Genomic DNA, 26,457 nt, shown 5'->3' with positions numbered 1-26,457 from the left:
CTCCAGCTATTCAGCTGTGTCTTGAAATCTTGGAGAGAAAGGGTCAAATGGCATCCAAGACTCTTTAAACAGAGTCTCCACCACCAGATAGGGACACCTGTCCCCACTCCTTCTGAATTACATTTGGATTTGACATCATTACCTCTCTCCTCCCCGTATAGCGATTGAGGGTAAGTTTAGGGTGACCGACTTCTACTAGCACATATTAAGTACAGTTCTGATGCTCTTTAGTCATACAATAAGGATAATATTTAATTATCCCTGCAACCAAGACTTACATGAATTTTAACTCAAAACAGCTAAAATTGATCACTGTGGCAAAGCAGCTATGTCTACTGATCATTTAGAAGTAGGTGTGTTTGCAAATACAGTCTGCTCCTGAGATCGTTCCCCCAGTTAATCAATAGATGGCAGGAGGGAGCTCAGTTTGGCCACTGATTTCACCTTTGTTACCAGAAAAGAACAGATCCACCATCTGAATCTCATTCTTGGTGAGGAAGGCCGATACAAAGAAAATATTTAACTTGTCAGTAATATCCTGCTCTTCCTTAATTGTTCCCTTTAACCCTTGATAGCCAGCAGACCCACTGTTGTTGTTTTTTTTTGCTTCTGGTGCATTTAAAAACATTCTTACTGTTTGCTTTTCCACCTTTAGCTATTTGCTCTTGTGCGCCTGAGCCAGAAGGATTTTTTAAAAAAATAAATCTTAAGGAGGGGACTTCCTTGCCCCCAAGGTAAAATTCTTGTTCTTGTCTCTCCATCCCTTGTTTTACCTTTAACTTTTGATGTTATCCAGTGCCCTTATGTGCTGGGGGAAAGTCCTGATGCATCCATGCAGTGGATGCCTGGGACGTAGTTATAACTCATGCCATCCATTGGTTCTACATATTAGTACAAAATTTGGTTTTGGGGGCCACCAAAGAAAACCTGGCACTTTAAGAAAAGGGCAAGATATTTCTCTTAAATATCTCACAAAGCGATAGTACATCCCTCCACGAAATGTCTTTAAATTATTTTAGACTCAGGCATTGTCTTGTACTTTCATCATACACCAAGATACATGCTTTTCATTAATTAAGGAGAAAGAGGTATTCTTGCCAGTGGCGCAAGTTTGTTTGCATAGCTGTTTACCTGCCTTGACCTTAATGGATGCAAATAACACTCCACTGTAAGATTACTAATTAAAAGTCACAAGGTGAAGAACTCAAATGAATAATATTGTTTACATCACACCAAACTGGTTTTCAAGAACTTTAACCAAGCTCATGCAGTCCACCATGAAAATATGTAGTTTATTGCTATTTGTTGAGTCACTAAGTTGTTTAAAATTACTAATTGCAAATTGCAAAAGAAAACTGCCATTGTTTATAGTTATTACCTATTACTGAAAGAACAGCAGGAGAAGCCAGAACTAATATAATAAGTAATCCGTAAATGCCTTACATTTTATTGGGTGAAAAAGAAATAGTAATTTTTATAGCAATCTTTATACTGTTTCTATTCAATGCTTTTATAAAAACATGTCCTACCAAGCCCTCAGTATGCTTTATAGCAGGGGCTCTTTTACAGTTAAAATGCGGTTCACAGAGCCCCTCCTGTCCCTCATTCTCTGCTTACCAGATGGGGGAGGAACTCAAGGGTTCTGCCCTGTGGCAGGGTGGTGAGGTTAGGGGCTTCTGCCAGAGATGCCTGGTGCCAGCTGAAAGTGGGGGGAGAGGCACAACGTAAAGGTTTGCCCCATCCCAAAAGCCTGAGTTACGCCCCCCCGAGGCATGCCCCCCTTACCCTCAGCGGCCCCTCCCTGCAGCTTCCAGGTGTTATCTCCATATGGAGAGGCAGCAGAAAACAGCTGGGAGCTGCAAGGAGGGGCCACTGCTTTAGCTCCATGGGGAGAGGCAGCAGCAAAAGCAGCAGCTCTCCCTGCAACTCCCAGCTGTTTTCTGCTGCCTCTCCCCGTGGTTGCAGCTCCCAGCTTGCTGGCTCCAGCAGCTGCCACACAAAGAGGGGGCCCAGCAGCACCATGTGACCAAGTGGGGCCAGCAAACCCTGGCAAAAAGGGGGGGGGGGGATGTGACCTCATGTGCCCCCCCCCACGCATCACCTCTGTGGGGAGGGGGTCTCAGGGCTTCAGCCCCATGGAGCAAGCCTGTCAGAGATCGGGGCTTCAGCCCCGCTTCTGGTGAAGCCCCAAGCCCTGGCAGGTGCTCCCTGGCTCTCAAACTTCTGAAGATTATCATATGGAGGCTCAGTAAGTTTGGCCTGCTTTATACACTGATTATAGAATTATAATAGGTGGATGTGACATTCCGCTCTGGTGTTGTCTGGACCAGTGATCTGGTAGGTCACTCCAATCCTTGACTCTGGGAGCCAGCCTTACCCTGCTCTGCTGTGAGAACCCCCACTCCTGGCCTGTTCACGCACAGCCTCTGGCACGTAAGCTGCTCCCAGATACTTGCAATTGGATGACACTAGCTAATATCTCCGGTCCCAGACACAACCTTAGGACCCTCTGTCTTGCAGTGTCCAGTTATGCCCACTGAATGCTGTAAGCTTATATAAGTTTGTTAATTTAAGAAAGAAATTGATAAGTACCAGGCTTGTTATCCCAAGGGGAGTTTCTGACATACTTCAAACGTAATGCACTGCTTCAGGTAGAATAAAAAAACAGATTTATTGACTATAAAGAAAGATTTTAAGTGATTATAAGTCAAAGCATAACAAGTCAGATCTGGTCAAATGAAATAAAAGCAAAATGCATTCTAAGCTGATGTTAACACTTTCCGTGCCCTTACAAACTTAGATGCATCTCACCACAAGCTGGCTGGTTGCTCTTCAAGCAGGCTCTCCCCTTTAATCAGCATGTCAATCGCTTGGTGGTGGTGGTGTCTGTGGATGTAGGTGGAAGAGAGAGGAAGAGCATGGCAAACGTCTCTTCCTTTTATCATGTCCTTTCCTCCCTCTTGGTTTCCCCCATCCCCTTCAGAGTCAGTTGAGCATTACTGAGTCCCTCCAAGCAAGGCTGAGCTATTCCCCTGGTGTGGCCTCAGGCAGGTGAGTCATTGCATTGTAGCTCCCTTTCTGGACAATGGCTGTTGATGGGTTGTTTGACACCCCGCCCGATTGCTGGTTACTTTCCTTGCTGTTGCCTCTGGGGAGCTAATATCTGGCTGATTCCCCCAATTTACAGCATGTTTTAGTGGCAACCATACTCCACAGTTCTCATAACTTCATATGCATGAATGATCTACATATATGGATAGAAAAATGACTTTCAGCAGATCATAACCTTTCCCCTGATACCGTACAAGGCACGCTTTATACGTAAGATCAAAATTAAATGAAAATGAGGAATGTGGGGATTACAGCATGCTTCCCCAAAGTATAGAATGTCACAGTAGAACCTTCTTGGTATATGATAACAAGTTTATTATAACATCAAGAATTTGACACCCCCTTCAGTCTTTTCCCTGCCTGCCTTGGGTCATCTTTATCAGCTGTTGTTTTGTTTACAAATTTCCCCTTGATTCTTTAATTATTCTTCCCTGTTTCACTCTCCAATGATTATGTATGCTCTATGAATTTCCAAATTGTCTTATACCACAAAGGCAGTCTTAGCATTTTTGGCTTAGCCTGTCAGACCATTTTTGCCCAACCACTCCCATTGCCATTAAATATATTTGGCTCCCATCCACCATCATCATAACAGTATGAACAGAGGCAGCGTCATTTATTTGGGTCCATCAATTGCATGATTCTAGAATTCCCAAACTTACTTGATTCTCTTTATTTTTAAATAAAAACACACAGAAAAAAGGAGAGGGCATCTTCACATCATCACCAGCCTTCCGTTGCCAGAATAGTAGAGCTCAATTGTTTATGCTAGTGTCTGTTTATGGTTGCCAACATTATTTAAAAAAAAAATTACAAATGATCATTCACAAATAAGAGGAGAGTTTGGGTACATTCTTCTGAATATCACAGTTTGTCATGGTATAAATATTAATTATCATCACAACTTCCCTGTGAAGTGTGCTGGGTTTGCAGAGCAGTATGAGCCCCTAATGGGATGAATAGCATGGAAGGAAAAAAACTTTCTTTAAAAAAATCATGTGTGGATGAAGGAAGGAAGTTTTACCACAAAACCCCTTAAAATTCCCCTTTGAAACAGTCAGAGTGTGATAAGATGCAAGGAGAATGGCCTGCAAACCACTCTGGGCCAAGGCCCCACAGCTAAGGCGGAGAAGACCACATGGATTTCAGTCCTTACTTGCACAGCTCAGGTCATCTCTCTGTCTCCTCTCAACACCCCTGCTGTGCTTTCATGGGTTTTCTCTAGGTAACTGCATGACATGATCACTCAAGTAGAGTTCTGAAGGCATGCAGAGAGAGAGCTATTTCTGACTCAAGCAGCATTATTGTACACTACAAGCAAACTCTGATCAGAGTTAATGGGGAATTCTGCCTTCAAGATTTGGCCCAATGAATTTACTGTTGTAACTTCTACTCTGCTTTGGGAAGGAACATACAGAATGTTTGTTTATGAATCTGCTTTGCTGCCATCTAAATGCAGCATAAGTCCAGCGGGTCGCATGTGGCTTAATTTGATTTCTCACCCACAGGAGGTTCTAAGCCTCTCTTTGGAGTAATTTCCTACAAATTGCTTCTCTCCATGCCACATAGCAGAGTTGAACTGATGACCCATGGATTTCTCTAAACTTTCACAAAAGAAATGGGCTTGAACCAAAACCTATAATGGGAGCAAAAACAAACCGTCACATCCAAATACTATCAGGGAAATTTGGATGTAGCACTGAACTTTGTCACTCAAGCCTATCTCCATGTAACAGTAGTCCTGTATTTTGGCGTCTCTCTCCAAGGTTAAAATCTTTTCATTACTTTTTCAAAATCTTTGATTTGAAATTTTCATTAAACAAAGATCTATATTTTCTTCTAATCATATAAAATAGATTGATATAGATTGTGTATAGCATTGTGTAGTTAACTTACATTGTGTTTATTATATATTTGTTTGCATACATAATTGAAGAGTTCCTTATTAAAATATATGTAATTGCTGAGCAACTTTTTATTGCCAAGGTCTAGACTGTGACATTTAGGCAGTTCATTTTCCCTGCATGGCTGGCCAATTTCAATGGCTAGTACATAGAGCCATAGTTCTGCCTTTTCCCCAATCCTCATCCTCAGTGGGATACCATGTGCCCTCAGGTGAATAGGCTAGAGCAGCCCCTAACAGAGTAGGGGGCCTCAATTCAGCCTGACCCTTATGTGGGCTATACAAGATTGGGGGAAGCTGTCCATCTAAGCACCTAAGAGTGAACAAAGTAAATTATTCCTCTAGGCTAGGTTTCTCACGTGTTCATGTAGTGCCTAATAGGTCGAATCTGTCTTGTTCAGATATTGCACGTTTTTGAAATTTGACTCATTCTGCTTCTCTATTGAACTTTGACTCAGGTCACTCTTGGTGGAATATGAAACTCAAATTTCCATATCTCTTTCTCCATGGTATATCTACCATGGCAGAGTTATGGGCCCAGGTGGGTGACCAAAGATCATTATATTTTTGTCACATTTTTATGGTACAATAGGTAAAGCTAATAAAAAGACCAATGAATGTAAGATAATATCCAGCTGCGTTATTTCAATCTAGCAATTGAATTCTATCAATCAAGTTACCCTTTGCTGTCAAGAAGGGAAAACATAGAGGCTTATACTGTGTGTGTGATTTTTTTTAAAAAAGCGTAGGGTAAATTAAATTAAAGAGCCAAATCTACAAAAGATATGAACTTCAGAAATGTGGAAAATTAACTAGAAAAAAATAAAGCATATATTTGCTAAGAATAGTTTAGACATCAACATATGAATATTGAACAATAAAAATTGAATGAATAACACAGTGATAAAATCAAAAACATTCATGGAATACAAAACTGCTGAAGAGAATCCAAATACTTAAGAGACATTAGAATATTTATGGAAGGCAATTATAAAGCTAGTTCTGTGGAGATCTTCAGAGCAAATTCCACTGAAGTTATTTTTCCTTCTAGTACATTTCAAAAACAAGATAACACTGTTATAAAGTAAAATCTTATTTCTACTTTGGGGAAAAAATTATGTCTCCGCATAATGCAATGTTATTTAATTAGACAAAGTACTGTAAAATAGCCTGTTACTATTCAGTGTGTTCCACCCCTAATTACTAATACTAAAAGAACAATACAGTATTTCATGAAGGCACCCTAAATGTAAAAAATAAGATAAATGCAAGGATTCTTTTTATTCATTACAAATGTGTCTGTCTGTCTAGATTTCTAAACAGGATCTCTCGCTGTATTATATAAGCACCAGATCAATGTGTTTTCTCATACTTTACACACAAATTGATGTGACGGGGGAGAGAGAGTGAGTGTTCTCCTTTTCTGTTTCTCATACTTGCAGAGCTTTGCATGACACTATGTGGTGCATTGAAAATACAGACCCTCATAATACGCCCAATCTCATACTCCTTACATATAAAAAACTTCCATGGATATCTATGGAAGTTTTGTCCTATATAAGAAGTGTTGGCTCAAGTGTGATAGGGAGATTTACTCTAATATGCTGTCTTTTATTTGAAAAATATATTAATAAACTTACCTAAATTCAATTCACAGGAATTGATTACTCAAATATTAATAAATTTGCATTTGAAACATACTAATAGTACATTATTGAAATTACTAAATGGAAAGAATAAATAAATGCAAGAATAAGGAAAGTAAATAATGAGCTAATTAATCTGTTTTACAAGGTTGTGGTTGAATGAATGTTACAATTATAATCCAAGTGTACTTATTAAAGTGTTCTGTGAAAAGTCATTATGATCATCTCTAGCTAAACTATGAATTAGTCTGAATAAACATTAAGGAATGTTAGCCTTTGAATATCAGAATAGTCTTGGTATTGATAGTTACTTTTGTGTTGCTAAGAATCTATTCTCTCTTAAAATAAGAGCCAGTTGAAAAATCTTTTTCTTTCCATAAAATTTTTGAAAAAAGTTCTTCGTTCAGTGCCTTTACTTATTTATTTATTTTGCAGGAAAAATCATTTTAATTTTACTAGAAATGTTTTTATTTGGTTTTCAAACAATGACAATTTTTCAAAAATTCAAAATTTTGAATTTTTATTTCCCCCTTCCTCACCCTTTTCTCTTTTCCCCTTAGTTCCAAATGTTCTTTCTTTCCCTTTTTACTCTGTAACTTTTCAAAACCTTTCCAACTGCATAAAAGGTACAAAGTGATAAAGTTAATTTTTTTTTAACTTTTCCAGAGTTGGAGAAGTTTTGAAAACTTAGAGGCAAATAGGAAGAAAAAAGAAAGAAAGAAAGAAAGAAAGAAAGAAAGAAAGAAAGAAAGAAAGAAAGAAAGAAAAGCCCTGCACATTGTTCATTTATTGTAGTCAGTGTGAAAAAGAACAAGAGAAAAAGTGGGGAAATAGGGAAAACTTAAAAATTCAAATATCAAAAATTTAAAAAAATGCTTTTTGAAAACAAAGAAACTTTTCAGTTGGAAACTTAATTTCATTTAGAAATTTCTTATTGAAAAAATGTCTAATTATATATTTCCATGAAAAATGGCACTTTGAACAAATGCCATTTCTTAGTGGAAAATTTTCCAGTCAAAAAAATTAAAAAGCACAAAGAGTCTTTGAGACATTTTGGGAAACAATAATACTAATAAAAAATGAACCGACTTGTTCAAAATGCACTTCTGTGCAACTGTGAAATAAGACACTCTTTAGTTGAAGCTTTGTACTGTAAATGTTTACTACTGTCCATATTTTTGTTAATGTTTTTTCATTAATAGGAAGATAAAACAGCTAGATGTTTTGAGTATGCCTCTTGATAAGTCTGGGAGGGCTTGTTTGCTCTGAGAACTCAGAAGGCTTCTCATTCATATTTGGCTCAGGCTGAAATACATCTGGCTTAAGATAATGAAGTCACAAATGTAGACATGCTGGAGATAAGTCTTCAGTGAACTGTGTAATTATATTTTGACAAAATTATGTTAATAAACTTTATTTTTATGATCACTGATATAAGACATCCGGACATGTTTCTACTTAAATTCCATTACACTGTCCTAAATCATGACATCTTTTGGATAAGAAGATTTTGTTGTGTTTCTGTAACTTATGTTTTATCAAATATAAAGCATATATTGTCAAGTGCCTCAGTCATGTTCCAAGATATGCTCAGACTTCCTGAACTATTTCCTGAACTGTAGCTGGTATTTAGGATAAATTAGAAGCTTTTAGAGAGAAATGAAAGGGAACACTCTTGAGGTGGAAAAGCCATAGTTAAATCATCCAATATTTTAATTGAAATAATAATATTTTGCATTTATAGTGTTCAGTGTCTTTCAACAAAGCACTTTACAAACCATCATAACATCAGTGTCTGTGTTATTCCATGTATCTCACAAGTTAAATAACATGCAGAGGGCATGATGTAAAGACCACTGAATTCAATAGAAAATATCATAATCACTTCAACAGTTTTTGGATTGAGTCCAGGGAGGTTAAAACCTTGCAATGTAATGCACTACCAGAGACCCCTGAACCTGTGTGGAGGTAGTCCCATTAGGAAAATCAAACTCCATTAGTAGTGTTCCTGTTGTGAAGTCTCCATAACACATCCTCCCCATTAATGCTTTTTGCACTGCTTTCATTTTTTAATTAAAAAAAGGCTCTCATTTTGTTTTTAATTTAATATGTCATACCAATGTCAGTATCTAAAGTACATTTAGTAGTTTTAAGAAACCCTTTCAAGAGAACCAGATGGGATGGAGGGATGAATAGACAATGGCAGAATAACATTTTTATACAGCGTTTACTACAATCCTTATTAAATTATTAAAGAGTACCAAACTACAACTCTAATTCCTAACAACCTTCAGTGTGTATATTTAGGCCAGATTTTAAATATGCAACCATCATTATACATTATTTTGGTATTCAGTGTAATCAGCTATATCAGCTATATTCACTATAGAAAACATTTCCAGCAGTTGCCAGTAGCAGATATTCTGAAGGTTCTCATGGCTCAGCATTCACAGAGTTATTTCAGGAAAAAAAATTCACCCCAGAAACAGAAATTTGTCTTAAGGGCTTTTGCAGTTCCCCTACTTAAAAATACCACCCATACTACATCTCTAGACCACCTCTGTACCTACAAAGGCCTTATGTCAATGTGGCTCAGAAGCGATGGCAATTAAATGAATTTCACCAACCATGATCCCAGTCCTTTTTTATCCTCTCCAAAGTGGGGAAGCTAACTGAGGCATTTTGTTAAATACAACTCTTCAGTTGCATCTGAAGAAGTGTTTTTTTACCCATGAAAGCTTATGCCCAAATAAATCTGTTAGTCTTTAAGGTGCCACCGGACTCCTTGTTGTTTTTGTGGATACAGACTAACACGGCTACCCCCTGATACTTGACAACTCTACTGTTCATCAGCTCTTGATAGATGAATTTATAACAATAACTGGCTGACAAACTGACTTTTTTCCCCCTCAAAAATGTATCCAAAATATTCGGGCCTGTGAACCCAACTGGAGGTTAATTTGAATGAACAGATCTTTTAAATCTGAGAGGAAAAATGAGACAGGAGGAATTGACAAACAAGAAAATGTCAGATCACTTGTTTGACTGATTAATTAAAAAGTGGTCCAAGAGAAACTAGAGATTCTTGATATCAGATATCACTGATGGACTGTGCTATGCATTATGAATGTGTTATGTAAGTAAAGCAGTAAGCAGTATTGTCAATCATAACCATTCAACAATCATGAGACAGAACACAATAAATCATAGAAATGTAGGACTGGAAGGGACCTTGATACGTCATCTAGTTCAGTCCCCTGCACTGAAGAAGGCCTAAGTATTATCTGGACCATCCCTGACAGGTGTTTTGTTTAACCTGTTCTTAAAAACCTCCAGTGTCAGAGATTCCACAACCTCCATAGGTGATTGACTGTGCTTAACTGCCCACACAGTTAGGATGTTTTTTTCCTGAAGTCTAACCTAAATCTCCTTTGCTTCAATTTAAACCCATTATTTCTTGTCCTGTCCTCACTGGATAAGGAGAATAATGTATCACACTCCTCCTATAACAAACTTTTACATGATTAAAGACGGTTATCATGCCTCCCTTTCTCTTCTCCAGACTAAACAAACCATTTTTTCAGTTTTTCCTCATAGATCATATTTTCTATACCTTTAATAATTTTTGCTGCTCTCCTCTAGATGTTCTCCAATTTTTCCACATTTTTCTGAAGATGGTGCCCTGAACTGGACACAGTACTCCAAGAAGTACTCCAGAAGCTTTATCAGTGCTGAGTAGGGTGGAAGAACTGTGTCTCATGTGTTGCTGACAAACACTCCTGATAATAAGAAAAGGAGTACTTGTGGCACCTTAGAGACTAACCAATTTATTTGAGCATAAGCTTTTGTGAGCTACAGCTCACTTCTTCGGATGCATGCAGTGGAAAATACAGTGGGGAGATTTTATAAACAATGGGTGTTACCATACACATTTAATGAGAGTGATCAGGTAAGGTTGCTGGTGAGTCTTTGCTTCAGGTTGCGGGGCTGTCTGTAAGCAAGGACTGGCCTGTCTCCCAAGATCTGTGAGAGTGATGGGTCGTCCTTCAGGATAGGTTGTAGATCCTTGATGATGCGTTGGAGAGGTTTTAGTTGGGGTCTGAAGGTGATGGTTAGTGGCGTTCTGTTATTTTCTTTGTTGGGCCTGTCCTGTAGTAGCTAACTTCTGGGTACTCTTCTGGCTCTGTCAATCTGTTTCTTCACTTTAGCAAGTGGGTATTGTAGTTGTAAGAACGCTTGATAGAGATCTTGTAGGTTTTTGTCTCTGTCTGAGGGGTTGGAGCAAATGCAGTTGTATCATAGCTCTAACTCAGCAGCAACCACACACCACACAACAAAAACACTAACCCAGGAACCTATCCTTGCAACAAAACCCGTTGCCAACTGAGTCCACATATCTATTCAGAGGACACCATCATAGGGCCTAATCACATCAGCCACCCTGTCAGAGGCTTGTTCACCTGCACATCTACCAATGTGATATATGCCATCATGTGCCAGCAATGCCCCTCTGCCATGTACGTTGGCCAAACTGGACAGTCTCTACTTAAAAGAATAAATGGACACAAATTCAAAAACCAGTTGGAGAACACTTCAATCTCTCTGGTCACTCGATTACAGACCTAAAAGTGGCAATTCTTCAACAAAAAAACTTCAGAAACAGACTCCAACGAGAGACTGCTGAATTGGAATTAATTTTCAAACTGGACACCATTAACTTAGGCTTGAATAAAGACTGGGAGTGGATGTGTTATTACACAAAGTAAAACTATTTCCCCATGTTTATTTCTCCCTCCTTACCGTTCCTCACATGTTCTTGTCAACTGCTGGAAATGGCCCACCTTGATTATCACTACAAAAGGTTTTTTTTTTCTCTCCTGCTGGTAATAGCTCACCTTACCTGATCACTCTCCTTACAGTGTGTATGGTAACACCCATTGTTTCATGTTCTCTGTGTCTATAAAATCTCCCCACTGTATTTTCCACGGCATGCATCTGATGAAGTGAGCTGTAGCTCATGAAAGCTTATGCTCAAATAAATTTGTTAGTCTCTAAGGTGCCACAAGTACTCCTTTTCTTTTTGCGGATACAGACTAACACGGCTGCTACTCTGACTCCTGATAATACATCCCAGAACGATGTTTGCTATTTTTGCAAAAGTATTACATTGTTAATTCGTATTTAGTGTGTGGTCCACTATAACCCCCAGATCCTTTTCTGCAGTACTCCTTCCTGAGCAGTCATTTCCCATTTTGTGTAAATCATTATTCCATCCGAAGTGTAGTACTTTGCATTTGTCCTGACTAAATTTCATCCTGTTTATTTCAGACCATTTCTCTAATTTGTCAAGATCATTTTGAATTCTAATCCTGTCCTCCAAAGCACTTGCAACCCCTCCAAACTTTCTGTGGTCCATATTATAAGTGTGTTTTCTATACCATTATCCAAGTCATTTATGAAGATACTATATAGAACCAGGCCCAGGACAGATCCCTGCGGGACTGCACGCAATATTCCCTCCCAGCTTGACTGTGAACCATTGATAACTTGGAGCTTAAGTTCAGACTGAGGATTTCAGTGGATATCAGGAAGCTTAAAACCATGGGATTGGCTTGCCAGTCATCAATTTAAAAAAAAAGGTGCACTTTTGACCTGAGTGCTCAGCCAAAATTCTGAGCCTGGAGGAGCTATTTCCATTTGGATGAGAAATCAGTGGTACAAGTCAGGAATACTCCTGTTTTATTCCTATGTGATAGCCCTGCTCAAGCAAAGATGACTGCGCTGGCTGGGCCATCTGAGTAGGTTGAAAGACAGATGCATACCCAAGGACATGCTATATGGGGAGCTGTCAGAGGGAACAAGAACAACAGGACGCCCCAAGCTTCGCTATAATGACAAATGCAAGCGTGATATTAAGGAATTTGGAAGTGATCATAACAAGTCTCCATCAGAGCATCAGAGTCCGTGACAGGAACTGGCTCCTACAGCTTGAAGAGAAAAGAACCAGTAGGAAGCAAGTAGCTCCCAACCAAGATACATATGTTTGCAACAACTGCCAAAGATCATGCAAATCTCAGATTGAACTATTCAGTCACATGAGACATTGTAAACTATCTACATCATAGGCTGCAATTCCCACTGTCTCTCGTAGACGAAAGGATGCTGATGCAGCCTAGTGCTTTGGATGGTAACCCCCATTGTCTGCAGATGTTTTTGACTACATAAATGGGGCTTTATTGCACCTTCTGTTGAGCCTAAAAGAGAGTTTTCCATGTCCAATGGCTCTAATGGGAGCTGTGATTGTCTTTGGACCCAAGACCTGCAATGGCAGTCATTAGCACCTTTCTGCATAACAACAGAGTTGGTTCTTTTTATTTGCCTTTCAGTTTTTCAGCCTTTAGGGATCACATTTTCAAATTTTTCTCTGCAACAAGATAGGGCTAGAAACTTAAAAAAAAAAAGAGAGCTGAACATAACAGGAGTTTAATATTTAATAAAAATACCAAATATTGTAAGACTTGTGATGAAAAGATCATAAGTTGGAAATATGAGCTAAATGAGGCCTAACCAGTGATCCCTTTAACAAAGGATTCCAATGAACATTGTCTCCTTTGAACTCTAGTATATACTGTCTGTCAGTGTTTGCACAATGCAAGGAGAGGTTAGGGACTGTGGAATCTATTAATTTGTTTTCCCTCTTCAGTAAAAGCCTTTTCTACATGAGAAAATTTGACTCATTTAACTAAATTGGTTTAGAAACTAATTTAGTGAAATCAGTGCAACCTCTTTGTGTGGACACTCTTATTTCAGTTCACACATGCCTTATATCCATTCAACTTAAGTTGATAAGGAATAGATTCAACTTGCTATAAAGTATCCTTAAACTGAAATATGAGTCTCCATACAAGGAGATTAAACCCTATGGGAAAGAAACTTGTATTAAGCACACTAAAAAAGTTTTTACTCTGTTCCTGGAAAAAAAAATCCATTATATTAAAACAGTGTTTCAGTGAGCAGTTAAAATGGGGGCGATCAAGGATATTCTCCCTTGCACAATGTGTTTTGATTTGTTTTTTAAAACTGACAGTTGATGCTATCTGTTGCACACTTTTTTTTTTTTAAGAGTTCTTCAGAAGTGTTGTTATGAGCCTGAGGGACGCATCATCATCTCTGGAATAATTAAGCAATATCTAGGGAAGTATTAAATTCCTTCAAAAGCAGGGAAATTGTTCCAATTTTGCTTTCAGTTAGGTGGTAGAAATGTAACAAAGTGCTCCTGAAAGTACCTCGCTGGACTTGCCTCGTTTTAAGATAAAATGTTCAACCCCAGCTCGGTAGACTTTGCACAAAGCAATCATATATGGGCAGAGGAATCAAATCCCTCCCTCCTCCCACCTGGCTCCCTTCATACAAAACCCGGTGCAGAGCATAGGGCATTTATGTAGCTAGTTCAGACTGCAGTAGCCTCCGTAGCCCACTGTGGTCATGCACAAACTCAGTCAGAGTTTGTGACCAGTGGATCTGTGCAGTTCAGGGAACCACTGGCTACATTATTCCTGTTCTCCTGCCACTTTCATAAAATCCTGCACCATTTCATTGGCAACGACTGAGCCCAAATTCTGTGACACATAGTCCCATACAGTGGATTTCTATGAGAGCTGTACAGCTCCCCTATACAACTTTCTAAACAGCTTAACCCCTTCCTTCCTCAGAATTGCCATGGTTTTGCCAAATTTTGGGTTTTGTTTACTTGTGGTAGAGGTGAGGGGGGGCAGGATTTTGTCCTAACAGAGCTCTCTTTGGGACTTACACTCCTCTGCCTGTTACCCTGTGTACTCATTTATACTGGTGCAAAGTTGGTGTAAAATGTCACTAAATCACAATGAAAGGTGAAAAGCGCTGGAGAATCAGGCTCTTGGTCTCCAGCTATTTAATTTTTCTTTCCAGAATATGTAAACTATTGCCTCCTATCTGTTAACCAGCAGGATTATTTCCATCCCTAATCCATCCCTTACCACATTGGCCATGCCAAATTGAACATAAGTATACAAGAAAAATCAAATATTGCTCTTATTAAAATGATAATTATTGTCTTCACTGGTATTTTAGTGAGTTATCTCTCAGTCAGGAAAGATGGGCTTTAAAGTGCTGCACTAGTGTCCCATTCATCAGCTAAAAATACCTTGGGTAAATTACTAAATTTTTGTGAAACATTTTCAGCATCACTGACATATAATGAAGAAGAAAAAAGGTACTAGTAAAGAAGAAGGGAAAACAGCAGTGAGGGTAAATAGCTGTTACGATGCACGCAGCAAACTTTTCTACTTATGGATTCCTTCCATACCCAGACAAAATAAAGCAGCTGACGTTTGCCAGATTCAACAGAAGAATTGGCAGGAGAACTTGTATAGATGTTCTCTGACACAAAAGTGTTGCACAAAGATTAAGAGACCTAGTCACTGCAGCTGTGCATAGAGGCAAAAAGTTGTTCTAGTAATTTTGGGGAAGGAAAATTAGTATGTGACTACAAAAGATATATGAATATTACCATGGCTTCTTAGACCCATTGATTTTAATTTAAGGGTTCTCTCGTGGTTACTGACTAGTTAGCTCCCTCCAGAACAACTGCTAGTTGATACCTGTCACAAGACTTGGATGCAAGCAAGGTATAAATAGGAGGATTGATAGTATAAAATATAAAGTCCTCAATCAGCTCTAGATACATTTACCATGTTTTCTACCCTCTCACTCCCTCTGAGCTCTCCTTCTCACCCACCAGAATCAATTCTAGTTACAATAAAATATATGTATAACAACAGGACAGGTTCTGTTCTCCACCCTGGCCCCTCTTTGTCATTCTTGTGGCATATAGGGAATGGAACTGTGCCAGGGAGAATTCCTCCTGTTAGGCACAGCACTGGGCAGCCATAAGCAGCTTTCTGCAGAGAGTGGGCTGGGGACAGTAGCAGTTTCTGTAGCACACAACACTTCTGGATGCTCTGAGCTTCTCCAGACAGAGGAGTGGCTCTTGAAGGCTCTGGAGAATTAGACTCATTTTTGGAGCAGCCAGTGGCGGATTTAGAGTTAGTGGGGCCATGTGCTCAGCTTCATTTTTGGGGCCCCTCCTTGGGACCCAGCCAAGAAAAAGAACATTCTCTCTTATCTCCCTCCATCCCCGTTTTTCATTCTTTTTTTCTTCATCCTCCTCCTATAAGTAATAGGAAGTAAATGAAAATAAAGTGAGGTACCTTGATTGTTTTTGTAGTCTAACTTATTTTTCCACAGACGACTTGAAAATCGCTGAGGGTCTCGGCGGACCACTTAATGATCTTTCCAAATATTGTTTGTACCGTTATCTAACGATTGTAAAGCGCTTTGGATAAGAGCGCCTTGTAAAAAAAATGTAAACAAATGTTGGGGTGCGGGGTCTGGACAGGACTTAGGGTGTGGGAGGGGGCTCAGGGCTGGGGGTACAGGGTCTGGGAGGGAGTTAGGGTGCAGGAGCAGGCTGGGGGTTGGGGTGCAGGGTCTGGCCAGGAGTTAGGGTGTGGGAGGGGGTTCACGGCTGGGACAGGGAGTTGGGGTGTGGAGCGCTTACCTGGCATGGCTCCTGTTTGGTGCGAGGGGTGCAGGTGGGGATTTGTGGGGGGGTGCAGGAGTCAGGATGGGCCGGGGGCTGGGTGTGTGTATGGGGGGTGGGCGTGGGAGATTGCAGGAGTCAGGGAGGGCAGGGTGTGTGTGAGGGGGTGCAGGAGTCAAGGCTGGGGGTACAGGGTCTGGGAGGGAGTTAGGTGCAGGAGCGGGCTGGGGTTTGGAGTACATGTCTAGTTGGCATCCGGTATCAAGTGGAGTGCCCCAAGGGTCAGTCCTGGGGCCAGTTTTGTTCAATATCTTCATTAATGATCGGGAGGATGATGTGGATTGCACCCTCAGCAAGTTTGCAGATGACACTAAATTGGGAGGAGTGGTAGATACTCTGGAATGTAGGGATAGGATACAGTGGTACCTAGACAAATTAGAGGATTGGGCGAAAAGAAATCTGATGAGGTTCAACAAGGACAAGTGCAGAGTTCTGCACTTAGGACAGAAGAATCCCATGCACTGCTAGAGACTAGGGAATGAGCGGATAGGCAGCAGTTCTGCAGAAAAGGATCTAGGGGTTACAGTGGAGAAGAAGCTGGATATGAGTCAACAGTGTGCCCTTGTTGCCAAGAAGGCCAATGACATTTTGGGCTGTATAAGTAGGGGCATTGCAAGCAGATCGAGGGACGTGATCGTTCCCCTCTATTCAGCATTGGTGAGGCCTCATCTGGAGTAGTGTGTCCAGTTGTGGGCCCCACACTACAAGAAGGATGTGGAAAAATTGAAACAGTCCAGTGAAAGGCCACAAAAATGATTAGAGGGCTGGAGCGCATGACTTTGAGGAGAGGCTGAGGGAACTGGGATTATTTAGTCTGCAGAAGAGAAGAATGAGGGGGGATTTGATAGCTGCTTTCAACTACCTGAAAGGGGGTTCCAAAGAGGATGGATCTAGACTGTTCTCAGTGGTAGCAGATGACAGAACGAGGAGTAATGGTCTCAAGTTGCAGTGGGGGAGGTTTAGGTTGGATGTTAGGAAAAACTTTTTCACTAGGAGGGTGGTGAAGCACTGGAATGGGTTACCTAGGGAGGTGGTGGAATCTCCTTACTTAGTGGTTTTTAAGGTCAGGCTTGACAAAGTCCTGACTGGGATGATTTAGTTGGGGATTGGTCCTGCTTTGAGTAGGGGGTTGGACTAGATGACCACCTGAGGTCCCTTCCAACCCTGATATTCTATGATTCTATGATACAGGGTCTGGCCAGGTGGTAGGATGCAGGAGGGGGCTCAGGGTTGGGGCAGGAGGTTGGGGTGTGGAGCGTTTACCTGGGTCAGCCCCCCATGTGGTGCGAGGGGTGCAGGTGGGAATGTTGTGGGGGTGCAGGAGCTTCCGTTTGGTGCTCAGGGTGGGGGTGTGGATGTGGGGGGGTGCAGGAGTCAGGACAGGGGACTGGTGGTGTGGGCTGGGGTCACGGGGGTACTCCCAGCCCTGTGCCCCACCCCAGCCCCAGCCCCCTGCACTGAGCAGCTCACATCAGGGGGCTGGGGGGGGTATGTGCAGGGGGAGTGCGGGGGCCCCACCTTTGTTCTGCCCTGCCCTGATTCCACCCTCTTCCCCAAGGCCCCACCCTCGCCTCTTCTCTGCCTCCTCCCCCGAGCATGCTCTGCCCCCCCCCCCCCCCCCGCCCTTCCCAGAGCGACCTGAGCTCTGGCAAATAGCTGTTTGGTGGCAGGGGAAGCGTTGGGGAAGGAGGGGCGTGAACATCGCGCGCTTGGGAGAGGAAGCAGGGAAGAGGCGGGGGAAGGGGGAACTTGGCTGCCGGTGGGGGTGGAGAAAAGCATACAAAAGGAAAGGGATTTCTTAGAAAATGTTCTCCCTTCTCTTTTATATTGGGTGATCCAACTCAAGCATCCTTGCTGATATCAACTGTGGAAATCCATCACTGGGATAGATATGATTTCTTAGAAAGGGATTTACAGATCATGGTGATGCACAGAAGTTAGATCCATAAGTTTCTGCAATGCAATGAGTAGTAAACCACGTGGAATAAACAGAGGCTATTAATTGCAATGGGCTTTGCTGGGTTGAATCTGAACTCATTGGAAGCAATCCCATATCAATGCAATTGTACCTTAGGATACTATTTTTCGTTAAGTTCAACTCCTGTTAAAGACAATGGCAAAAGTCCATTTGATTTCAGTGAAAGCAGAATTGGACCTTGAGGTCAAAATCCTGTCACTCACACCAAGTCTGAGGAGCCATGTTTCATGGGAGTTAGGGGGATAATAACTATCGTAGCTTCTGACAGTTATTCATCCCTGGTACTTCCTGGCCGATAGGTTACATACGGAAAGCCTCCATGAAGTTGTACTCCATGATATGCAATTATGGCTTTTTGACATCCAGCCTTTTCTTCCTGGGTAGCAGAACTGCATTAGTTCCACTTTGTCTGAGCTCTTACATAGGTATACAGAACGAGGTAGAATTTTCCCTTTAAAATATAAAAGAAAATAAATTTGGGTAATTTGGGGGTAATGTATTAAAAATACCTGGCCTACTTTCCTGTAAATTAAATGAGAAGTGAATTCACCAATTTACTTTGTCGAGTAATGATGGCGAAACAAAGATTAATTACATTATAATCTCTTAAAAAGAAAAGGAGTACTGTGGCACCTTAGAGACTAACAAATTTATTTGAGCATAAGCTTTAGTGAGCTACAGCTCACTTCATCGGAGCTTATGCTCAGATAAATTGGTTAGTCTCTAAGGTGCCACAAGTACTCCTTTTCTTTTTGCGGATACAAATTAACACGGCTGCTGCTCTGAAACCTGTCTTTATAATCTCTTGTGTTTGGAAATCGTCCATCAGTAACTGCAGAACTTACTGGTCTGTTGAGCTCAGTAACACACACCACTAATTAGTTTCTGCAACTTAGATTAAAAAGCACAGGGAACACAATGATTGGGTTACCAAAATTCAAATGATCTAACCTAAAAATCTATAGTATTCGAAACTGCTATGCAATTGAAATCTCAAACAGGTTTGAGACCATGCCAGAGTATATTGACACTGAATCCACCTGGATGGACTTCAGATCCCAGATAATTGAACCTGCTATGACCGTCATTGGTCATAAAATGAGAGCCAAGAAGCCCTTAGTCTCCATTAATAACAGAAACATCATCAAACAGCATCATATGGCTCATTTGAGAGGTGATATGGTCACATATAATAAACTAAATGGCATTTGTAATAAAACAGTACATGCTGACTACTGAGCTCTTATGGAAGTCAAAGCCATGGCACGTGAGGAAGCTTCTGCCAGTAGTGATGTCACCTCCTTGTATAAACACTTGCACAACCTCACTGACAAGAAAGTCATTCACTCGGCGTGCTCTACTTCAGTTCTAGTCAGCTAATCAATATGGAAGTGGATTGCATGGCACACTGAAGTGAACATTTCAGTCATAATGTAAACGTACCCCCAATTTCTTTGGACCCTGAAATAAAAATGATCCTGGTGAATGTACTATCAACAAAACCCACAGAATTATAAAGACACTTAAGGGAAATAATGTGGCAAGAATCTGAGGAATTCCTGTGGCACTGATAAAATAACCTCTGAATCATTTTGGCTGCAGATGGTGTTCAGTATAATCTGGAGAACAGAGTTGGTCTTGCCTGAGTGGCAAAAAGGCATTTTTTTACAGCTTTAGAAATGTAAAGGAAGCAAATGAGACTGTTGTAATTATTGAGGCATTACTCTTCAATGTGTCTCAGGTAAAGTTTTTGCTTCTGTCTTGTTGGCTAGAGCCACTGATAAATGTAGGAGCAAGAGAAGACCACAACAAGTTGTCTTAACTCCTGGTCCTTCTATGACAAAGCATATCTTCACAGTGTGCCAGTTTATCAAGAAGGCACAAAAGACCAAGCACCCCATTCACGCTGCATTTTTGGATATCAAGTCTGCATTTGACTCTGGTAGGGAATCACTCTGGCTGATCCTGAAACCGGCAAATCTCCCTGACAGGCTCTGTAGAACATTCTGTTTCCTGTTTGATGACTCGTCAAGCTAACTTCTTGTAAAAGGGATGAGAACTGCCTTCTTCTGAATTAGGTTGGATGCTTGACAAGGGTGTGTTGCTGCTCCAGAAGCCTTTATTACTGTCATAGACTACACACTTGACCAGGCTCCAAGTAAATGAATTTTAGGCATATGCCTTGATGATAAGAACCTCACTGACACTGATTTTGCTGACAACATAGCACTACTTGTTGAATCAGTGGATGAGCTGGTTGTGGTACTTGAAGCCTTGAAAAGCTCAGTGGCAAAATCGGCCTGAAAATTAATTGCGGTAAAAGTAAAATTAATCCATTTGGTGATTTTGAACATGGCTGTAGCATCCTATAAGGTTAACGCCCATTGAAGATTGTTGGTGATTTCACCTACCTCCAAAATGTTGTCAATATCACAGACAGGCTTGAGAAAGAACTTGAAGCCCACACTGCAAAAGCATCATCAGGAATGGGGCACCTCATCAGGAATGTCTTTTGCAAACAAAACACCCTGATAAGTAGAGAGATGAAGCTGAGAATATATAATGCTTTGATGGTCAGTATTCTGACAGGGGACTGAAACATGGCCCCTCACTGTCAAGACTGAAAGAAGTTAGACACCATTCAGATGAAGCATCTCCAAATAATCAAAAACATCACGTTACAAATTCAAGTTCAATGATGACATCCATTTTTTAACTAACCAGGTCCCACTCTTTCAAATGGTTGCCCAATGCCTTCAAATGCCCACCAACTTCCCTTCAAGAATCATATTTGATTTTGACCCAAAGGCAGCAGAACTGAAGAGACCCTTTGGAAGGCCTAAAACATAATGGCTGGATGGCATCAACAGACACCTTTTCCTCACAGACATCCTACACCATAAGCTCCAGATTTGGCACAGGACAGAACATCATGGATGCACAAAACATGTTTGGTGATCTCTGTGTTGTCCAAGTGACAGTATGAGAACTAATCAACCAACTAACCTGTAAATTCTTTGGATTTTCGAAATAAACATTTTTAGTCTGTCTGCCTCTAATGCAGGCAAGGATCCCATGAAGAAAGGAAAAAAATAAAATAAAATAGGGTCATTTGAAGAAAGCTTGACCCCTCTAGAACTTAATGCTTATCATTTATACTTTCTACTTTAAAAATTGCTAACTAAAATAAGGAAAATAAAACCCTATAAAGGTGTTTATTTCGATTAAGATGTAGTGAACCACAGAGCAAAGAAAGTCAGAGTTCAGGCTAAAACTCCTTTCTTAACTCTCCAGCTGAGTTCTGCCTTGGCACATACCCAGAATAAGCCCAAGGTTTCAATGATTTTATATAGGGTGTAAATCAGGGCAGAATTTGATCCTTCTTGGCTATGGACCTAATCCAAAGCCTATTGAAGTCAATGGAAAGCCTGCTGTTGGTTTCACTGGATTTTGGATTACGGCTCATTCTGCCTGAGAAAACTGCTTTTTGGTTTAGCCTAAAATTTGGGGCAAGAATGAAAAATGTTTCTTTTTGTGATCTGGTCTGTTTTCACTGATGGTAAAATTTGCTTGCTTTTTTGTTTTTTCCCCACGCTGTTCTTCTGGCTCCTGTCTCAGGTTCAGGAAATTCAACATAATTCTGTGGAAACCGTCATTGGCACTCAGACGTGAGACATTTTCTTTTTAGGAAAACAATTGTAATGATTTTGCATATCGTCAGATAATACTCATGCAGAAATGGGCTTTAAGGAGTGATTTGAAGAAGAGAAAGGAGGCATTTGGCATTGCTAAGTAGTTGCATGTTCCAAGTGAAGAGGGTGGCATGAAGAAGACAGCTGAATGAGGAGACCGAGAAAGCTATTAGGAGAGAGTGAGAGAAACAAAAAGAGGAGTAGAAAGAACGAGAGCAGGGATGTGTGAATAAAAACATTTTTCAGTCAGTTGGTTAATTCACAACATTCAAATTCTATTTACTAGAAAATGAAAGGGTATTTTTGTTAAAAGCTCTATGTGTACTATAGTAATGATATGAGATATTCACTCAAGCAGAAAATTATGTGTAGTATGCAAACAAGTCATAGATAGATTAAGTCACCATGTGTGTTCAGTCACTGTCAGCCAGTGGAATTCAACTGCCAATTTATTTTTGCCTTTTTCCAGCAGTCTCAGCTGGCTACACAGCTGGTCAGCACTATACATTTCAAGTCTCTGTACACCTTTATGGGAACAGTTCAAACAATCCAAATCCAGTTTGTAAGTTAAATAGTCATCCTCTGGTAATAATCTGCCTTGCCTCTAGTTCCCTACCTCAGAGAACAGTCCCATTTCAAGTCATCTTAAGAGAAGGGTTTATTGTTTAAGGTCCAAATGTGGGCTAGTTATTGGAAAGACAACATAAATTCAGGAGCAGACCCGGGATCCAGCAAAAGAAACTGCACCCAAAAAAATTTAATTCTCCTATTACAAAAGAAATAGGGAAATCACACAGAGAACATTTGAAAAGTATAGAGATTGTGACAAGGGACAATTTTTCAGCAGCAAGTCAGTCCATTAATTCTGCATGATTAAAAAGCTATAGGGAAGATCCTCTAATTATTATGAGAAATATGTTTTTGTTTTTAAAATAATAAAACCTCTCTCGCTAATAGTTGCATTACTATGAGTCATAATGTTATTTGCCAGTCACATTCAGTTCTCTCCCAACATATAACTGTCAAACCCTGATGGAGGGCTTAGCAGCTACAAAATTAAAGTAGAACACCCTAAGAGAAAATTCAGTCCTTAAACAAAACTGTTGACTCTTTTTTTCAAGACAAATAGACCCCCACTAATAATGATTATATGGATTAAGGCTGACTTCAACTAACAATTTGTAAAGACCCCAAGTGTTAAACTGTAGCCAGATTTCTTTCTCACGGATATGCCCAATTACTTTAAACTGGTCCCCAAACTGAATTTTTTCTATCTGTTTGGAGCTTATTTTACAGTCCGCCTGCAGCACTCAGATAGATTTGAATTGTGGAAAATATCTACAGATTTTGAAAGGATCAAATCCTTTAGACTGCAGTCTACCAACCATTTCTTATTTTCCCCCAGGAAGAGGGAAAAAAAAAACCACCTGTCACAACTCATCAAAACACCCTGTGTTAAAAAACAAAATTTTCTAGACACTTCATCCAATTTGGGGTGAGACTGGTTTGGGGTTTTTGTTTGTCCTGCAAATCTGAGTCCTACAAGAAATAATTAATACAATGGCTGTTTCTACCATGTTGCTTCTGCTAGGTTTCAAGCCTTTAATAATTTTATTAAGATAATGTTGAAGTAAAAAGAAAATGGTACAGAGTTTAGGCATAGAAGTTTCTGGTTATCAGGGAATTAGGTACAGATTATCAAGGGGTGCGAAATTCGGTTTAGGAGCGGGTGGCTGAAGGAATACATAATTTGCAATCTCCCCAATTGGGAGTAAAAGTTTAATGAGTCAAAGTACAGACATTGAGCTATGGGGGTATGTTGTCCATATAATGGCTATGTTCAGGTGTGGAGTACAGTGAGCGGGTACGATGATGAGGATGATTCTACCCTCATTTGGTGGGATTTATTGTTCAGTGAGTTTATAGTTCCAGTTCATATGGTCCAATGGAAAAAGTCTCTCAGTCCCTTTCCCACAGTTGATACACGATGTCGTACCGGCTCACACCTCCTGGTACTGTTGGTGGCCGGTGATGTGTTCGATGTAGATGTCCCTGGACCATCGGATGGTGTCCGAGACCATGAGGCGCCGCATGAGCCGTGCGTAGCGTTGACCGATCCCACAGGTCCGCAGCACACGCTCGTTGGAGGGGTCCCAAGCGCCCAGGACTCCGACAATCAGGGCATCCATCTGCACCTCATAGCCCTTTGCTCTCAGGGTGTCGGCCAGGGGGGTGTATTTTTCCAGCTTACGAGCTCGGGCTTCGCGGAAGGCCGGCGTCCTGTTCTTGAAGGAGACCATGATGTCGACGAGGATGATCTTTTTCTGGGCTTCATCAGTGACTACCATGTCAGGTCACAACTGGCTGTCGGTACCGGGGATGGCGCAGTTCACGGCAACCTCCCCCAGGCACGGTGTGATGGCTTTCACTAGGCGGTTCTGGATGTCGTTGTGGCGCAGCTGCCAGGCTCTGGAGAGGGGCTTGCAGCTGCACAGGACATGGGGCAGGGTCTCATTGGAGTAGCCGCACTTCCTGCAATGCTTGTCTTGGTTCCCGTGGTGGACGGCTCCGTTGAGCGGGATGCAGTTGAGCCAGGCGCGGTGGATGAACCGCCAGTCGGCGAAACGGGTGAAGCCGCCCCAGGAGAGGAAGTGGTTGCTGGCGTCCCACTTGCTGGTCAGTTCAAAGGCTTTACCCTGGTCCGGTTTATGCTTCAGGGCTTCCATGTACAGCGAGTGGATGGCTGCCTTCAGGGTCCTCTCCAGCATGCCCCTGGCGCTCGGGGTGACGATGGTGTTGTCGTCGGACCTGATCTGTGGCACCAGGACTCCCAGCTCCTGGCGCTCCTCGCACCACTCCCAGCGGCAGCCGATGCACTTCCCCAGGTGACACGTGGCATTGCGAGCATGGGACCACAGTGAAGCGATGTCGCCACCATCCCGTCTGAATTCGCCATCCAGGGAACCGCTCAGGAAGCTGGCGGTGTCTTGGTTGGAGGGGGCTCTGCCGATCCGCTTCTTTGTTGTGTCATGGAGGGTGTTTGCTGCGATGTTCCTTACCATGGTGTCGGGACACGTAAGCAGGCGGAAGGCATGGGTGATCACCGCGATGTCACACAGGTCACCCATGTCAGGGACATTGGCACCGCCATGCCTGTGGGCGATATAGACGAGCTCGTTGCTGGCTCTCTGGGGAAGGAACAGCCACTTCTTCACCAGAGGCCGGACGAACTTGTCTGTCTTGTTGAGCGGTACCTTCGCCACGGCGGATCCCCTTAGGACGGACGAGATGTGGGGGGATCAGGAAGGTGTTCAGGGTGTTTATCTTCTGCCACGGTGCTAGCAGGGAGGTGTCGATCTTGGCGGCATCCTGCAAGATCTCCTGGATGGTGTCCTCGGGTGTCTGATGGACATGGAAACCCGTCGGCGTGCCGAGGTGCCGGTACGCCTGTCCCTCTGCCAGGGGGATGACGGGCTCGCCCTAGATCTGGAACCCTCTCCTCTGCACCGAGTCCCTTTTGCTGCTGTCGATGTGGAGAGATGCGCACTTCTTTGCATTGAACCGGAGCCCCATCCAATCAGCAGCTTGACTGGTGGCATCTAGCATACATTGGAGGTTCTCTGGGTCATCCGCGGTCAGGACCAGGTCATCCACGTAAGCCAGGACGCTCACCCTCTCACCGTGGAGGTTGAAGCCATCTGCACCATTGGAGATCGCTCGCAGCAACGGCTCCATGGCAAGGTTAAAGATGATGGGGCTGAGGGGACAGCCCTGCTTAACTCCGCTCCGGATCGGGATCTCCGTGGTCTCCCCTTCGACCGAGCGAATGGTGGTGCTGCATCCCTTGTACACCTCTCGGATCACACGGAGGAAGTTCTCTGGCATCCCAAACTCCTGGAGCGTGGCAAAGATGTGGTGGGGCATGGACCCAAAGGCATTAGCCAGGTCGAGCCAGGCTTCTGGCCGTTTTGATGGTGGTTTGGAGGACAAAGTTGTGTTCATAGCAGCCCTCGCAGGACATGAAGCCTTTCTGAGTGGAGCTGATGGCTCCCCCTGCTCACCGACCACTCCGTGATCCTCGACACCAGGCAGCTGGCATAGAGCTTGTACATCGTGGAGCAGAGGGAGATGGGCCTCCAGTTGCTGGGGTCATCCCGCTCACCCTTCTTATACACCAGTACCATCATGGCCTTCTTTCTATGACTCTTGTTTTGTCCAGATGGCATATACTTAATATTGCTCCAGCAGTAGATTTCTATGAAAGAGTTCAGTAGTAATGAAATATATTATATTCACTGTTTGTCCAACATTACATGCCGATAACAAATAAATTATTAAAACAGAATGTATTCACATTGATTGCTGTGAAGGTTATACATGCATCAGTGAATCAAAACAAGCGCTCAAAAGATAGAAAATCAATTTATGTGACAGATAGGAAAAGCATGGATGTTGAAATCTCTTTCATACATTTGCCTGTTTTTGAA

At 41.9% G+C, this 26,457-nt stretch overlaps 1 protein-coding gene across 1 annotated transcript in view; it reads left to right on the top strand.

The window, feature by feature from the left end:
- The window catches only part of LRP1B (LDL receptor related protein 1B), a 1,293,242-nt gene that overhangs the window by 533,666 nt on the left and 733,119 nt on the right, over positions 1-26,457 (top strand).

Source organism: Chelonia mydas, chromosome 11 (assembly GCF_015237465.2).
Source record: "Chelonia mydas isolate rCheMyd1 chromosome 11, rCheMyd1.pri.v2, whole genome shotgun sequence".
Taxonomy (NCBI): domain Eukaryota; kingdom Metazoa; phylum Chordata; order Testudines; family Cheloniidae; genus Chelonia; species Chelonia mydas.
Note: the sequence above shows the minus strand (reverse complement) of the source record. Positions and strands in the feature narration are given on the sequence as shown.